The sequence below is a fragment of the Vicia villosa genome, linkage group LG3, assembly GCF_029867415.1.
Source record: "Vicia villosa cultivar HV-30 ecotype Madison, WI linkage group LG3, Vvil1.0, whole genome shotgun sequence".
In the NCBI taxonomy this organism is placed as follows: domain Eukaryota; kingdom Viridiplantae; phylum Streptophyta; class Magnoliopsida; order Fabales; family Fabaceae; genus Vicia; species Vicia villosa.
In genome coordinates, this window is record NC_081182.1 from 14,555,487 (window position 1) to 14,574,757 (window position 19,271).

At 33.0% G+C, this 19,271-nt stretch overlaps 1 pseudogene; it reads left to right on the plus strand.

The window, feature by feature from the left end:
• Positions 1–1,291: 1,291 nt before the first annotated feature.
• On the plus strand, positions 1,292–12,297 carry LOC131657598 (protein FAR1-RELATED SEQUENCE 6-like; annotated as a pseudogene).
• The last annotated feature ends 6,974 nt before the right edge of the window (positions 12,298–19,271 follow it).

A 19,271-nucleotide genomic window follows, 5' to 3' on the forward strand; every position in this document is an offset into this window, starting at 1 on the left:
TGTACTCAAATCTCTCATCTAGTTCCTCTCACTTCTCGTTTTTCATGTTGGAATTATTTCCTTTCAATGCCTTGTGTAATCCTAATTATATCAAAAATCATGGACTTGAATTTTCCACAAGCCAAAATTGATTCTTCCATCAAATTTCTCTAAGTCAATCTTCACTGCACTTGAAAAAATTGACATTGCAACTAAAATTTTTCTTGCAACAAAACAAAAATTTCTCACCCAACACAAAGCATAAAATTTCTTTTATGATATGGAAGATCAGACTAAACTGCAACCACAGAGTATACTAAAAAACTTATACTCCACCAAATCAAGGCTCTTGATACCAGTTGTTGGAAAAAAAATTAAACATAGCATAGAGAAAAAAGAGGAACACAATAACAACACAAGATATTGACGTGGAAACTCCAAAATCGGAGAAAAACCATGACCATTATCAAATGACAACCAGAGAATAACATTATGTGAAAATTGTTACAACATATAATATACCCTCAAATACCACATGCCCCCGGTACACCCACACCTTTCAAAATAAATATTTAATTACATATCACAACACTATAATACAAGATTATAAGAGAACAAAGAAAGTCAAAAACAAGCTTGAAGTGTTTTTGACTAGTGCTTCTTGTAAAGAAAAACTTTAATCATATATATAACCTTGGACTCCCTCATCCTTCACAAAACTAAGCAATGTGAGATTTTTTTTAACATGTATCCTAACACAAGAATGGTGTGAGTCCTCTTATCGAAGGTCCAACGGATGCACAACAAGTAACACATAAGGAAGAAAATAAAAAAGATTTCAAGGTGCTATTTTTAATCCATCAATGCTTTGATACGAATAAATTCGAGAGAGTTGGTGATTTACTGAAATCTTGGAGAAGACATATCCATGGGATGACAAGGCCAAGGTTGTGAGATTACAAACTCATAAACGCCAACTTGAGTTGATTCAAATGGAGGAGAAGGAGACCATCAAAGATTTCATGATGAGAATTACTCGGTTGATGAACTAAGTAAAAGCATGTGGAGAAACGATTACGAAGCAGTATGTTGTCGCGAAAATATTACGTTCTTTGACAACATGAATCGATAACATAGTTGTATCAATTGAGGAATCGAAGGATCTTGAATCGATGAGCAAAGAGGAGCTACAAAGCTCTCTTGAGCCACATGAGCGAAGAACGAAAGAGAAAAATTGTGATAAGGCAAAGACGGAGATTGCTTTGCAAACTCGTTTCAAAGAGGAAGACAAGAAATCGGAGGAAAATGAACCATGAAAAGTAAACAGAATTTTCAGAATTTTGGGGGAAAGATATCCCAAAATTCCAAGAATTTGGCTTGTCAAAAGGGTAAGAGCAGCTGCAACAAACAGAAGAAACACAAACAACTCTTATCGTGTTCCGCCGAGTTGGGTTTATTATATCTAATGTCAATTGTTTGTTTCACTAACCCCTCTTTGAACATACAACCTAGTAAATTAATTTTGGAAATAATCATATGAAAAATTATCTTGTATTTAAAACATATCTTACACTAATTAATATTTTTCTAGCATTATGTAACTCATCATTCATCTCAAGCTTTTTATAGTTAAAATCTCTCAAATACTTCTAGTTTTGGTTAGGGGTGGCGAAATGAATGGATTGGATGGATATGAATTGGATTGTTAATGGATGGATCAAAATAATTCATTAGTCCATTAACAATCCACTTAAACTTCCTTAAAAATATTCAATCTAATCCATCCATTAAGAATAAAATACATCCAATCCTTCCATTTAGATCATTTTAATGGATGGATATCCATCAATCCAAAAAAGTAATTTAAATATATTCATTTTTTAAATAAATATTTTGTATAGAATATTTGTTTTACATTTTCAAAAATGTAATCAAATATTTCATATTTCTCAAAATAACACTAGATTTTGTAACTATATTTTCGAGAAAAAACTTGATTTTACTGTATTTTTGAAGAAAAAAAACTCAATTTTTTCTGTAATTCTGACAAAAACTCAATTTTACTGTATTTTTGAAAAAAAAACTCGATTTTACTGTATTTGCAAAAAAAATCGATTTTAATGTATTTACGAAAAAACTCGAGTCTTTTAAATTTCAAAAAAACACGATTTTACTATATTTTCAAAAAAAAACTCGATTTTTATGTATTTTTAAAAAACTCAATTTTTATGTGTTTTCATAAAACTCAATTTTAATATATTTTGAAAAAAACTCGACTTTACTGTATTTTCGAAAAACGCGCTTTTACTATATTTTCAAAAAACTTGATTTTACTATAATTTTGAAAAACTCAATTTTACTGTATTTTCAATAAACTTGATTTTACTGTATTTTCATAAAACTATATCTTACTGTATTTAAAAAAAACTGATTTTAGCGTATTTTCTAAAAACCTGATTTAACTGTTTTTTACAAAAAACAATATTTTACTGGATATTCAAAAAACTTGATTTTACAGTATTTTCAAAAAAAATGATATTACCGTATTTTTGGAAAGACACAATTTTATCGTAATTATGAAAAAAACTTGATTTTACTATATTTTTAAAAAAACTCAATTTTTAGAAAATACACTAAAATCGGGTTTTTCCAAAAAATACATTAAAATGGAGTTTTTTCAGAACAGAACTGCTATATCGTACGAAACCAATTACTAACGAAATGCAAGAACACGTGACTCTAAATTGAAAGTTGCACCATATATATATAGGAGATAAAACACAATTTATATTTATATTTATTAATAATTATAATAATAATAAATAATAAAAGAAACCACTACTTCTTTCCAACACTCCTTGTTTCTCCTTCTTTAACGGACTCCCGCGTTTCTATGTAAAAAAACCGCTTCCATACTAAATTCTGTAGTAGTTGTGAGTGCCCCCATTTTAATGATTTTAAAACTTCTATTTTCCAGCAGCATCGTCTTCCTGCAGTAGTCACCATAGCTAGTATTAGGATTCATCACCATAGCCATCTCCACCATTACACCTCCGCATCCCGTCGACACAACTGCTTCGACTCATTGCTACAGCCATCTCAGACACAACACCTATGAAATTCATTGTTCCAACTATCAATTTTGATTTCTTACATTGAAGCTCTGTGTTGGAGCGGTAAAGCGGCAAGCAACAAAAGTTTTGGAAATATTTATCCGGGAATTTATCGTGTCCACAGAGATTGGTGATACCGAATTGCCGTTCGACGGATTCTTAGTTATGAGTTTGGTTTTGAATGAATTTAAATAATGAAATGGAAAAGTAAATATCAACACAAAAAGAATACATTCTTCAAATAGAAGAAACTATCAAGTATTGCATATAATCTACTCTTCACAAAATTAAACTTATCGACCAGTTGCACTCAGTTTACTATACTCCTTAAACCATTCACGTGTTGCCCGTTGTCGGCATTCGTGTCCAAACACCGCCACGAGTTCTATCGTATGCTTAGTTGACGATTTCTCCACCAACCAAACATACGGTAGCTTACCGTATTGCTCGATCGACGATCTCTCCACCAATCAAACAATCCGGTAGCATTACGAACCAACACAAAGTGAACATTAACTCTTCATCTATCTCTACAATCAAGAAGCTAATGATTATCTCTCCTAATCAAGATTTGTGAGGTCTATTTCTACAACAACACAAACCCCTAACATCAAGATGCAAAACAACCCACCAAACATAACCCAAACATCAAGATGTAAAAAATCAGGAAAAACAACAAGTTTATATTGTAAAGCAACTTTATACAACACCATGGGCGACAAATATACATGAGATCAAAGTATATATATACAAAACCCACAAATGAAACCACAAAGAGAAGAAAAGAAGAAAAACCCAAAAATCTCACGGTTTGTCGGCTCCGATTGATGAAGGATTCAACCTCGGATCATCCATTTGACAGCTCCAATGTATTTTCTAGCATCTTTCCACTCAAAAAATGCTATTGGATGGTTTGGAGCTCTAAAATATCCAACCATGCCCTAAAATATCTGATTTTCGCCTATTTATACAATTCTGGATCTGGTACAGCGCGCGTCGCGCGCAGGAGCGCGCATCGCGCCCAACTCGCTGAGTTGAAAAATCAGCTTTTAGTAAAAATGGCGTAACTTGAGAACCGTAACTCCGATTTGCGCCCGGTTCGAAGTGTTGGAAAGCTTATTCAATTTCCTATCTAAAAATGACAATATATCAACCAAATTGGTGATTTATTATTCTTTGATTTTGAGCTTTATTCGCCGAATGAATTGATTCCGCCGCTCAAAATCGCGCATTTGAAGCCGTGTCTTCGACACTTTATTGCTCATGCTTCAAATACGCAAGAATACCTACAAAAAGAGTAGAAAACTATCAAAACGTATAAAAGTGTATGAAAATACATCTATTCACAAAGTATACGTATTTATACACAAAACAGAGAATTATTCAACGAATATCAACAAAAGTCTCGATAAGTGCCACAAAACATATATACAAAATAACAACATTTTGGCACTTAACAACTCTCCCCAACTTGAATTTGTTTGTCCTCAAACAAGGCCAAACACTCAAATCGCAAAAGTGAAAATCCAAAGAATCAAGAATCAACAAAGTTTAGAAAAACGAAACAATTGTACGGTTCAAACAAAAACGTACGAACAAAGTAAATACTTACCATTATCCTACAACGACAACATGAAAATGAAACAATTCCTAAGTACAAAAATTCATACAAAACATCCTAAAACAAAACAAGCTCAATAAAGAATCACGCCTAGCAAAAACTCATCTATAGATGAAGAACACCGAAAGGTGAGGACTTTGACACACACCCGACAAACTTGCAAACAATAGACAAAATTATGCATTCATCCAAAAATAGTATTGAAAATGCAACGGCACGAATCACAAGGGCTTTCACGGTTGTAATGTGGCTCGGTTAACAAACAAGTGATAAGTCCTAAAGCTAATCGAAACAAAAACTTGCCTAAACCTAAGGGAGTAATTACTTCCACAAAGTTTCAAACAATACAATTTCAATCCAACTTCTTCTTCATCACATGTTTCACACCAAACACAAAACTTATTAACACAAATCTTTATTCCAAACTCTTTTTTGTTATGTTATTTTTCAAACTTTTTTCTCTTTTTTCTTTCTTTTTATTATCTTTCTTTTTCACTTTTTTTCTTTTCTTTTCACAACCTCATAATCAATCAACCAAAAAGTAAGTAAACATTCTCTCCCCAACTTGAATTCAACCATGGTATCAAAGTGTGAATACTCCCTACTTTCTAAGGCAAGGTAAAAATTCAAACCAAAAATCATGGTTAAGGGTTCAAGAAAACAAAGAATCAACATCCATACAAAAATGAGAACCAAACACTCATAGACAAGCATTTAGCAAAAACAACATGGACATTGACAAAAAGGCTCAAAAGAGATACTAATGATCACACACTCACAAGGTGAATTGAATATTTGGCTATGGTAGTTGTGCTCAAAATCAAACAAGTGCCTTGATCACTTTCGTGCATTCACAAAAACAATACAAACGAAAGATTAAACATAATAATATCCAGTTAAAACAAGAATTGTCGGTCTCTCGCATATATATACAATGGAAAGCCACCTCACATTTATGGTAAAAAGGGAAAACTAATTGTGATTAAAGTCATGAGCAAGTTATGCAAAAAGAATGAGTAATATGAAATTTGTACAAATGAAAAGTCTCATAAACATGTTATGCTATAGAAGGCGATAAACGAGTACCTTGCGACGTACAAATTTGAACAATCATTACCGCACAACCGACATGTTGAATCTATCACAATTGGAGAATTACCAAATGCGACTCCAAGTAATCGGGCCAAAATTTAAGTCTAAACAACAACAAAAGAATTAAAAAATAAAAATATAAAATACTATACTATAAAGCCTTGGTGTAAGTGGGAAAAAGGCTAGCCAAGTGAATCATGAAAAAGAATTCATTGGCCAAAAGCAACACAGCGCGCGACGCACCCTTAAGACCGCGCGACGCGCCCTATGTTCTGCCAAACCAAGCTCTTCAGCTCCCAGGCTGCGCGACGCGCCCTCTTTGCGCGCGACGCGCTACACCAGATAAACAAAAACCAGTGCAGCAAAACAGAAACTCAAAGAAACCTCCACTTATCGCCTACACTACTCATTTACAGAAAAACAGAAAAATAAAATTGTTGGGGTGCCTCCCAATAAGCGCTTGTTTTACGTCGTTAGCTCGACGCCTTTATTGTGTACGGTAGTAGCTTTCTCCACGACACGCCAACGCTTTCACCCAACGCGAACCTAAAGAAAGTATCCTAACCATACACGAACAAACATTACGAAACAAGAGAATATACAACAATACGCAAACAACACATATTAACAAACACGTAACGATAAGTAAAAACACAATTTTTACAAAAGTTTGGTGAAATTAACTAAACAAGTTGAAAAGTGAAGATTTAAAATTAAAAAACTATCCGAGTTCAACTTGTTTAATAAGTCCACCAAAATAATTAGAACATGTATCTATACAATCCACTATACAAAAGTATACAAGTATAAGGAAATTCACAAATATACGATATTCACAAAACTCAAAAACAAAGAAACTATCGCAATGCAAATTCAATAAAAACACCAATCCCCGGCAACGGCGCCATTTTGTTGGAGCGGTAAAGCGGCAAGCAACAAAAGTTTTGGAAATATTTATCCGGGAATTTATCGTGTCCACAGAGATTGGTGATACCGAATTGCCGTTCGACGGATTCTTAGTTATGAGTTTGGTTTTGAATGAATTTAAATAATGAAATGGAAAAGTAAATATCAACACAAAAAGAATACATTCTTCAAATAGAAGAAACTATCAAGTATTGCATATAATCTACTCTTCACAAACTTAAACTTATCGACCAGTTGCACTCAGTTTACTATACTCCTTAAACCATTCACGTGTTGCCCGTTGTCGGCATTCGTGTCCAAACACCGCCACGAGTTCTATCGTATGCTTAGTTGACGATTTCTCCACCAACCAAACATACGGTAGCTTACCGTATTGCTCGATCGACGATCTCTCCACCAATCAAACAATCCGGTAGCATTACGAACCAACACAAAGTGAACATTAACTCTTCATCTATCTCTACAATCAAGAAGCTAATGATTATCTCTCCTAATCAAGATTTGTGAGGTCTATTTCTACAACAACACAAACCCCTAACATCAAGATGCAAAACAACCCACCAAACATAACCCAAACATCAAGATGTAAAAAATCAGGAAAAACAACAAGTTTATATTGTAAAGCAACTTTATACAACACCATGGGCGACAAATATACATGAGATCAAAGTATATATATACAAAACCCACAAATGAAACCACAAAGAGAAGAAAAGAAGAAAAACCCAAAAATCTCACGGTTTGTCGGCTCCGATTGATGAAGGATTCAACCTCGGATCATCCATTTGACAGCTCCAATGTATTTTCTAGCATCTTTCCACTCAAAAAATGCTATTGGATGGTTTGGAGCTCTAAAATATCCAACCATGCCCTAAAATATCTGATTTTCGCCTATTTATACAATTCTGGATCTGGTACAGCGCGCGTCGCGCGCAGGAGCGCGCATCGCGCCCAACTCGCTGAGTTGAAAAATCAGCTTTTAGTAAAAATGGCGTAACTTGAGAACCGTAACTCCGATTTGCGCCCGGTTCGAAGTGTTGGAAAGCTTATTCAATTTCCTATCTAAAAATGACAATATATCAACCAAATTGGTGATTTATTATTCTTTGATTTTGAGCTTTATTCGCCGAATGAATTGATTCCGCCGCTCAAAATCGCGCGTTTGAAGCCGTGTCTTCGACACTTTATTGCTCATGCTTCAAATACGCAAGAATACCTACAAAAAGAGTAGAAAACTATCAAAACGTATAAAAGTGTATGAAAATACATCTATTCACAAAGTATACGTATTTATACACAAAACAGAGAATTATTCAACGAATATCAACAAAAGTCTCGATAAGTGCCACAAAACATATATACAAAATAACAACATTTTGGCACTTAACACTCTGTTGATTTCAATTGTAACAATCAATCACAAGTAAGTTTGTTGTTTATTTATTGTTTTATCATCGCTTTTAAATCGCGGCATACAACACATATTGTCAATTAATTGATTTGGTTTATTCATATATTTTTCTATTTAAAATTTATTGTTTTAGTGGAGGAAAATTATGCATCTTTTAATATAGAGGGAAGAAGTGAAGAAAATAACATATTTGATCAGAGTATTGATGATGAAATTGCTTATGAAAATGAATATCCTACACCTGGGATGAAATTTACCTCTGAAGATCAAGTTACTGATTATTACATAAATTATGCTCGTTGTATGGGTTTTGGAATTGGTAAAATTAGTTCAAAAAATGGAGAGGATGGAAAAAAGTACTTTACTCTAGCGTGTAGTCGTGCAAGAAAGTATTTGAGTAATTCAAAGAATATTTTGAAGCTGAATCCTATTTCCAAAATACAGCGTAAGGCTAGGTTGAATGCTTGCATGTCTTTAGATGGAACAATTATAGTTTCAAGTGTGGTTCTTGAGCATAATCATGAATTAAGTCCAACAAAAGCTCGATATTTTAGATGCAACAAGAAATTGGGGCCTTACATGAAAAGGAGGTTAGAACTTAATGATCAAGCTGGGATTAATGTGAGCAGAAATTTTCGATCTTTGGTGGTTGAAGCAAATGGTTATGAGAATCTTTCTTTCGGAGAAAAAGATTGTAGAAATTATATAGATAAAGTAAGGCGACTAAGACTTGGGACAGGAGATGCTGAAGCTATTCAAAACTATTTTGTTAGAATGTAAAAACAAAATAGTTAATTTTACTATGTAATGGATGTGGATGATGAAAGCCGTTTACAAAATGTATTTTGGGCTGATGCGAGATGTAGGGTTGCATATGAATATTTCGATGAAGTGGTAACTTTTGACACCACTTACTTGACAATTAAATATGACATGCCTTTTGCCCCTTTTGTTGGAGTTAATCATCACGGGCAATCAATTTTGTTGGGTTGTGCTCTATTGTCAAATGAGGATACTAAAACTTTTACTTGGTTGTTTAACACATGGTTAGACTGTATGAATGGACGTGCACCAAATGCTATAATTACTGATCAAGATCGAGCAATGAAAAATGCAATTGAGGTTGTCTTTCCAAAAACTCGTCATCGTTGGTGTTTATGGCATTTAATGAAAAAGGTTCCAGAAAAGTTAGGTAGCCATTCAGATTATGAGTCTATCAAAACACTTTTGCACAACATTGTATATGACTCTTTGAGTAAAAGTGATTTTATAGAGAAGTGGGAAAAAATGATTGAATATTATAGGGTTAAATACATTTTACCCCCTGCCAAAGTAGCGAGATTCGGTTTTCCCCCTTATTAAAAAATTTTTTAGCCTTCGCCCCTTAGAAAACAAGATTCTGTTTTCAGACACCCCCTATCCCTTATTTGGCTGACTGGGCGAGGGGAATCTTGCTGACTGGGCATGGTTTTGGAAAGCTTGCAAAATTGCAAATAATCAAACTTGCAAAACCTGGGTTTCGAACCCAGGTTACAAGGGTTAATAGGCGCGCAACCAACCATTGAAGCAGAATGCTCAGTTGTTATAATTTCCAAAGCAAATATATATATTTCGTTTATATATTACTTTATTTATTTATTTATTTATTAATATACTTTATTACTAATATATTAATATATGTTTATATATTACTTTATTTATTTATTAATATACTTTATTTATTTATTATTAATAGTTATATATTACTTTATTTATTTATTAAATGGTTTATTATTAATATTTATATATTACTTTATTTATTTATTATTATTAATATTTAAATTTAATTTATTTATTAAATGGTTTATTATTAATATTTATATATTACTTTATTTATTTACTTATTTATTATTAATAAACATATATATAAACATATATATAAACATATATTAATAATAAAGTATATTAATAATAAATATAAAAAAATGTAATATATAAATACTAATAATAAATAAATAAATACATAAATAAATAAATAAATAAATAAATAATAAATAAACTATAATCAATAAACTATAATCAATAAACTATATAATAAATAAATAAAATAATATACTAATAAAAATAGGATAATAAATGTTATGTAATAAAATTAAAATTTGTAATTGAAATAAATTATTAATAAATAAATATTAATAAATAAATAATGTATTAATAATAATAAACATATATGGTTTATATTATATTTGAAAAATGGTAGAAAATATGATACATAAATATTTCGTTTGTAACTTAGTCCAAGAAGCATGTATGGCGCAGTGGTTCAAAATGTCAACCATAACATAAAGATTAAGGGTTCGAACCCCAGTTTTGCCAAGTTTAATTTGTAATTTTTCCAAATTTTCTAAAGACAACCACGTCATGCGCCACCTAAGCAAGCAAACAGCAGATTTTGCGCCAACTCACCACACCCAGTCAGCCAAACAAGGGATAGGGGGTGTCTGAAAACAGAATCTTGTTTTCTAAGGGGCGAAGGCTAAATTTTTTTTTAATAAGGGGGAAAACCGAATCTCGCTACTTTGGGAGGGGGTAAAATGTATTTAACCCAATATTATAAATTGCAAGATAATGAGTGGTTGAAAGGGTTGTTTGTTGAACGAGATCATTGGGTTCCTATTTATGTGAAAGACACATTTTGGGCTGGAATGTCAACTACACAACGAAGTGAAAGTATGAACTCATTTTTTGATGGATATGTAAACTCAAAGACAACATTGAAGCAATTTGTTGAACAATATGACAAATGCATTGAGAGACAAAATTGAAAAGGAAAACATGGCAGACTTTGGTTCATTTAATGCAACAATTGCTTGTGTAAGTCATTTTGGTTTTGAGTTACAATTCCACCATGCATTTACAAATGCAAAATTTAAAGAATTTCAAGTTGAGGTTGCTTCTATGATGTACTGCAATACTCTATTTGAAAAATTGGAGGGATTGAATTCAATATTTTCTATTACCGAAAGTAAGAAAGTATTTGACAAAATTAAGGACATAATGTTCAAAGTGTCTTTCAATGAGAATATTTTTGAATTACACTGTACTTGTTGCTTGTTTGAGTTCAAAGGCATTTTATGTAGACACATTCTTTGTGTACTTAAGCTGATTGGCAAAAATGATTTAGTGCCAACTTCTTATGTTTTATCGCGGTGGAGGAAGGACATAAGGCGAAGATATACACTTATTAAATGTGGCTTTGATCAATTAGTTGGAAATCCAGATCTTGAACGTGTTAATAAAGCTTGTGATGCTTTTTATGAAGTTGCTTCTACAAGAATAAATACTAATGATGTATTGTTGAAAGTGATGAATTGGATTGAGGACTTGAAAATTGAGTTAACATGTGAAGAAATGTCTCCTGGAATTAGAGAAGACAATTTAGTTCAAAGTCAAGTGACTAGAATTCTTGACCCTACAGTGGTTCGGAGTAAAGGACGTCCTCCTTTCAAAAGAAAAACCTCTAAAGTTGATGAACTTGTAAAGAATAAACTCATTAGAAAGAAAAAGCAAAATAGAAGTCAGAAGAATAAAAATAATCCAAGTCAAGAAGAGGTTATTCCGAGTTCTTCGTTTTTATTTTCTATATATGTATTATATAACATATTTGTCTAATTTTGACTTTTTTTACCGCAGATGACAGGTACATCTAGATGCCAAGAAGTTGAAAGTGGAGAGAATATTAGATCTCAAATTATTGATAACATTAGAACACAAGAAAGCACCCAAGTAAATGAAATATACTGTTTGATTCTTAGTTATTGTGTTAAATACAGATGATAGTTTATTTTGATTATTAATATTACACTTCCTACTTTTTTTTGTATTATTTGTAGTGTGAGCAAAGATATGTTCAGAAGAGCACTTTTGTAGATGATATAGCTCTCTTCAATCCAAATCAAGAATACACTAATGTTGTAAATCAGGTGAAACGTGCAATCATCTGCTATAATTATATTATGTTCCTAATTCTAATTTTGTTCAGCTAGTGTCTCTTAGTTTTATGGTAAAATATTCAAATTTTAAAAGCGTTAATAATTTATATCATGAATATTTTCTTTTTGTAGGAACAATATCATGTGACCGAACAATCATCACTATACCAACCATTGTCATAAAGACAAGGATCAATCTCTACTTGAAGACTTCAAATTTAGAAGATTCATATTTTAAGAATTTAGATTTATTTTTGTTACCAAAACAATAATTTTGTTTGGAAGGATTTCTTGTTTAAATTGAATTTGATTCCTATTGTTATTATAACAGTGAGCTTTGGTTACAGTTATGCGTTGTGTTAACTTTAAGACCATTAAACTTTGTATTCAATAACCAAATACATTTTTTTTAGTTGAGCACTTGTGTTTGAAGTGTAATATGTTGAGACATGTGTGTTCATGCTTTATTTAGTGCTTAGATACTAGAGTAATGCACTTTCTAAGACTATAAAGTTATCATAGCAAAACTATCACATTTTCGTGTGAAAAGAAAATATGTTGAAAAAATCATCTTAGAAGTCATGAAATTCTTACTCAAGAAACCTTTAATTTTCTTTTAGTCATTTTTAATTTAATTATAGTTATTCATCAAAAACTTTCTTTTTTGGATTTTGGTATTCCAAAGGAAGATCGTCACTCTTTATTTCGAAAATATGTTCACATCGAGTCGTCGACCAAATGTAAATTGAACTTTTCAATATTATACTTCTATAATTGTTGCATAGTTTTTTGCTATATCAACATTTCCTTGCTACATAAGCAGAATAATATTAAGGAGTCATCATTTATGTTGAGCTATTTTTAAAATTTTCCAAATTAATGTGTATTCAAAAGAAACAATCAGAATATGATGGCTTCAACATATTTAATTACAAGTGATTCTAAATAGAAGAGACTTTTATGAAGAGATTCTAAATAGAAGAAAATATCCATGAACTCTCACTAATTACATTGACTAACAAACATAAATTCATCCATAGATTACAAATAAAGGGCACTTCCATATTGGACAGCAAACTAGTGAATGGTTTTTGTACATAATTGAAAAATAGGCGATGATTTTCGCAACAGCCATCTTATGACAGTACCACAATAGCCACAAATTAAAATAGCCGCATGACGATGTAACTCCAAGCACCAGCAAGACACCGACCAGATGAACCGTTACCAGAAAATAGTGCCAGCACATGCAGTAGAGCACCAGAGTCCTACTCGCGAGAAATTGTTACGACTAGAGACACAAAACTCTAGTAGACTCCGGCTGAAACCGGACCAGCATTGCGCCAATAGCCGCTCAGGTACAAATGCGTCTGCAGATCACGAAACACCACATCGACCCTGCTAAAAAAACAGCTGCAACGATGACGAATACACCACAGAACCAAACTGAGTCCTCGGCGACAAAATAACTTGCGAAAACACAGAAGTGTAAGCTAGCTGCAACTGTTGAATAGAGGTCTTAGCTGCTATGATCACACCAAGCAAGACATCCCCAGCTCCAGACTGTACAAACTACCATACATGACCTACAAACATCCTTTATTATTATACTAATGCTTCTTACTATACTATCTCAGCTCTATTGCTCCATTTACCACCTTTTAACGAATCCTGTTGAAATATCAAAATATCTCATGAATTAGTTTCTCACTTTGAAACTAAATTCATATGCAATTGATATAATTGATTTATTCTAACATTTGAGTAGATGCAGACCCTCCGGTCTCTAAATAATCGCAATGAGCTTTCATAAAGAAATTCAGAACATCCATGAATTCAAATAAAACACAGTTAGGCTATGTTTTGTATTAGCATAGAATCACGCGGAACACTCCACCATTTACTAAAGAGTTTAATGAAAAGTCAAAAAATTCAACTAGCACAAGAAAATTAACTACCAAGAGATTTATATGAGATTTTGATTTTAACTACAAAAGATAGTGCATGTCATGCTCTCAAATGGCATGTTGAAAACACGATGTGGATGGGAAAGTATTGGTAACCATAGTCAAACTATCATCACATTAAACAGGAACCACATAGAAGTTTAGGTTAGACATGAACTACATAGGGGTTGGGGATTATTTATAAAACACAATTGTCTGTTCTAGGATTTGGTGAAACTGAGATGCACACTAAAACTTAGATAAATAAAATAGTTAAAACATCTCAAAGTTTCATTTACCATATCACATGTCTTTCCCCACCGATTGAATACCCTTATGAAATTAATTGAACGACAACCCTCTGTTGAAAACTGGGAACCAACAACGCTGTCGTTAGATCAGAAAGGAAAATTATCAGGATGGGTTGGTCGTCGTTGTTCTTTGCGGATCGAAAAGAAAAATCGTAGAGATGGATTGGATGTATTTGTGTTGATAATGAGATGTATTTTTTTCTTTTCGTTGAATTGTTCAGAGAAAAAAATAGGAAGCAAAAAAAAACATAGACGAGAGAGAATGGTCATATTATTTTCACGTGGATTTCATTCTTCGCTTTCGGAGGCAATTTATTTCGTAATTTTAAGCATTTTCCTTTTCAGAATACAATAAAACTGAGTTTTCTGAAAATAAAGTAAAATAACATTTATTTGAAAATACAGTTATATCAGGTTTTTAAAAAATACAAAAACTCGGGTTTTTTTGAAAATACAGTAAATTCGATTTTTAAAAAAATACATTAAAACTGAGTTTTATGAAAATCCAATAGAATGAGGTTTTTATTAAAATAAGGTTAAGTCGAGTTTTTCCAAAAATACAGTAAAATCAAGTTTTTTAAAATACAGTAAAATCGGGTTTTTTGAAAATAATGAAAATTTGAGTTTTAAAAAATATAGTAAAATCAAGTTTTCCAAAAAATACAGTAAAATCAGGTTTTTCCAAAAAGTACAGTAAAATTGGGTTTCTCTAAAAATACAGTAAATTCAAGTTTTTATGAAAATATAGTAAATCTTTTTTTTTTGTTGAAAATACAGTAAAATTGAGTTTGGCCAAAAATATAGTAAAATCGAGTTTTTCCAAAAATATAGTAAATCGGGTTTTTAGAAAATACACTAAAATCATTTTTTAAATACAATGAAATCGATTTTTTTCAATACAGTAAAATTGGGTTTTTTGAAAATACAATAAGATTGAGTTTGATAAAAAATATAGTAAAATTGAGTTTTTTAAAATCGAGTTTTTCAAAAAATACAATAAAATCGAGTTTTGCAAACATACAGTAAAATCGAGTTTTTCAAACATACAGTAAAATCAGGTTATTTTGGAAAGACGGAAAAAATTCAAGTTTTCTGATAATTTAGAAAAATTGAGTTTTTAATAATAATACAGTAAAATCGAGTTTTTCAAAAATACAATAAAATCAATTTTTTTAAAACACAGTAAAATCTAGTTTTTTGAAAATATGATATAATCGAGTTTTTTTAAAAATACAGTAAAATCGGGTTCTATCGACAAAATTTAGTGTTTCGAAAATATAGTAAAATCAAGTTTTTCAAAAGTACAATAAACTCGATTTTTCCAGTATTTTTAAAAAAATCAATTTTTTGTATTTCCGAAAAACTCGATTTTTAAAACAATTTTTTATTTTTTAAATGATGTAATAGATTTAAAATATATAATAACAGTAATCCATTGGATCGTTAAAATATGATGGGTGGATTGGATCAATCCATATATATAAATGGATGGATTTTGTCAAATCCATTAACTTACTTTTTAAGTGGTGGGTGGATTGCATGAATTTTGTCTTAATGGATTCAATTGTCACCCGTAGTTTTCGTTCAATTTTCTTCCATATTAGTTAAATAAAGAACTTGAAATATTGAAGAGATTTTAACCATGAAAGAACTGAGATGAATGATGAGTTGTAGAATACTTGAAAAACATTAATCAGTGTAAGTTGTTCTTTAAATATAACACAATTGTTCATAAAATTATTTTCCTAACCAATTTTGAGAAGTTATATGTTCAGTTAGGGTTTAGTGAAATAACCAATCCACAATAGATTTAATAAACTCAATCGTATTTCACTCGTCAATTTTATGTCAAACCGAGGTGAAAGGTGTTATATCCGTCAGTGGAATGTTAAAATTGAGGGAAAATGTATCTTTCGCCAGTTGAGAATTCTAAAACGGATCTCCCTAAAGATCGAACCCATGTGAAGAACACTTTACCCCCTGGTTACTTCAAAACCGAGGAGTAATGTGACAAGTTTTCATGAGGCCCTCGGTTACCTTGCCTCTATAATCGAGGTTGAATCCCCATCTCGATTGAGATTAAATGTGTTTTATAGTAGTGTAAGTGTGTATAATCTTTTCATTGCATAAGAGAAACAAAAACTTTTTAAGTTTGAAGCTAAGAGAGTGGTGGTCGGTTGGAAAAAAGAAAACAAAAGATACTTCACCGAATCTGTGAAGATGGTGGCCCGTCGGATCTGTGTTCAACGGCGGTGATCGGTCAAATTTGCTCTTCCTTATTTCTCCTATTTTGATTTGTTTATTGTGTTGTCGTTCGTGAGGGTGAGAAGAAAGAAGAACAAGAAGGGTGGTTGAAATGGTTGAACAAACATAGTTGTTAGTTTATTGTGTAGTTGTTGTTTGTTGTGTTGTTGTTTTGCGAGTATGAACAAGTTTTGTTATTGGGAGAGTGAAGAGACTCATTTAGTTTCATCCGTTCCAATGATATAGCAACCTAATTTTCTCATCACAACATGTGTAAATCTGATTAGCCACGTGATTCTCACTTTGCAATGTTCCTTTTTGCGACGTGATTTTCACGTGGCAAAAACACATCGCTGGAAACCATTTTTCTTATACTGTGCTTGGCAACGTGAATGTCATATCGCAACAACCATGTTTAGCGACGTGTTTTTCACGTGGCTGTATCATACCGCGGGAAAACATTTTGAATTTTTCTTTACCCACCTCCCTATGGGGGAAACCCCCAGCGAAATCCCAAAACTGCCCCTGCTTCGGAGATGCATCTCCGAAGTTTTTTTTTTTTGTTTTTTTTTTAGTTCGGAAATGAATCTCCGAAAACATCAAAAATTTGATGTTTTCGGAGATTCATTTCCGAACTAAAAAAATTTCAAAATCCGTGCATATTTTCGGAAGTTCATTTCCGAAACTGTTGCTGCATATACAAATTTCCCTCCTTCACTTTTTCATCATTTTTCTCCAAAAACTTATCAAAACCCTCTCTAAACCCTATCAATCTCCATCAATTTTTCGCCCTAAAAGCAAGTTTCAAACCGTTGATCACGTTAAAGGGGGCATAGAAAGCTACAATTTCAGGTAAACATCTCTCATTTCATCCCCTATTTCACTACATTGATTCAACAAATTTATGCTGAAAACTGATATGGTTCGGAAGTTCATTTCCAAAATATATTACCTAACAAATTTCGGAAATGAACTTCCGAAATATGCCCTGGCAGTTTAAAAAAAACAGTTTTGGCCAATTTTGCTAATTTTTGCATTTGCTAGGTATGGTGCATCCGGACAACATTGTGCAAGACGATGGAGTATTAAATCCGGAAATTGTCAACGTTAATAACGATCCGGTTATTGACGCTACTCCTATGATCAATGCGGTCGATGTTAGGCAACATTTTACAAATGATCGGAGCTTCGTTAGTCGAGAACAATTGATTGATTGGGTTCGAAACGAAGCTAGTAAACTTGGATTTGGAATTGTCATTTTAAGGTCGGACAACGGAAATAGTAGGCGGAAAGCTTTCGTTGTTTTGAATTGCGAACGTGGTGGTAGTTATGTGCAATCAAACCGTGTGCTAAAACACGAGGACACGGGATCGAGAAAGTGCGGGTGTCCTTTTAAGTTGCGTGCCAATCGGAGGGTTGATGATTTGTGGCGGTTAACCGTAATTTGTGGAATGCATAATCATGCCTTGGATGTCAAGTTACACGGGCATCCAATGGCGTGTCGTTTGTCCCGCGAAGAGAGGAATGTGATATCGGACCTAACGATAGTCAAAGTGGCGCCTTGCAACATACTTGCCGATTTGAAGCGTAAGAAACCGGATAGCGTTTCAAATATCAAGCAAGTTTACAATGAACGACACAATCTCAAGGTTTTAAATATGGGCCCTCGGTCGGAAATGCAACAACTTTTGAAACTTCTAGGCGATAACAATTACGTTTCAAGCTTCCGAACCTCCGAGGACAAAGTTACCGTGCGTGATATTTTTTGGACTCATCCCGAAAGTATCAAATTGTTCAACACATTTCCAACCGTTCTAGTCATGGATTCGACGTACAAGACAAACAAGTATAGGCTTCCTCTTCTAGAGATCGTCGGTGTGACCTCGACGGACAAGACTTATTCGGTGGGGTTTGCTTTTTTGGAGTGTGAAAAAGAAGAAAACTTTACGTGGGCCTTGGGAATTTGCAAGTCTTTGTTAGTTGATCAAGAGGTTATGCCAAACGTCGTTGTCACCGATCGGGACAATGCTTTGATGAATGCGGTCGATACCGTCTTCCCGACATCTACCGCTTTACTTTGCCGGTATCACATAACTTGCAACGTGAGAAGCAAGTTGAAACCCACGGTTGGGACAAAAGATAGGTTGGATGAAAATGGTAAATTTGTCAAAGCCGGTGTTGTGGTTGATAGGATAATGGCGGCATGGAGGGGAATTTTGGATGCATACTCCGAAGAGGATTATACCGAGAAATTGGTACACTTTAGGTCTTTGTGTGGTTCCATTAGGATATTTTGTCATTACGTCGAATCCACCATTCTTGACAAAGTTAGAGAAAAAGTCGTGTGCGCTTGGACAAATCGGGTTAGACATCTTGGTTGCACCACGACTAACCGAGTTGAATCCGCACATGCGGTCTTCAAGAGGTGGTTGGGTGATAGTAAGGGAGATTTGTGTCGCGGGTGGGACACCGTGAATCAAATGCTTGAAAATCAACACAATGAAATTCAAACATCGTTCGGTCGGAGCAAGACGGTCATGGAACACCGGTATAAGGGCCAAATTCTATTCTCCCAATTGATTTACAACATATCTCGAACGGGTTTGAATTTTTTTTTTCATGAAGCTAAGCGGTCGGAGACCACGGGGGCGGATAG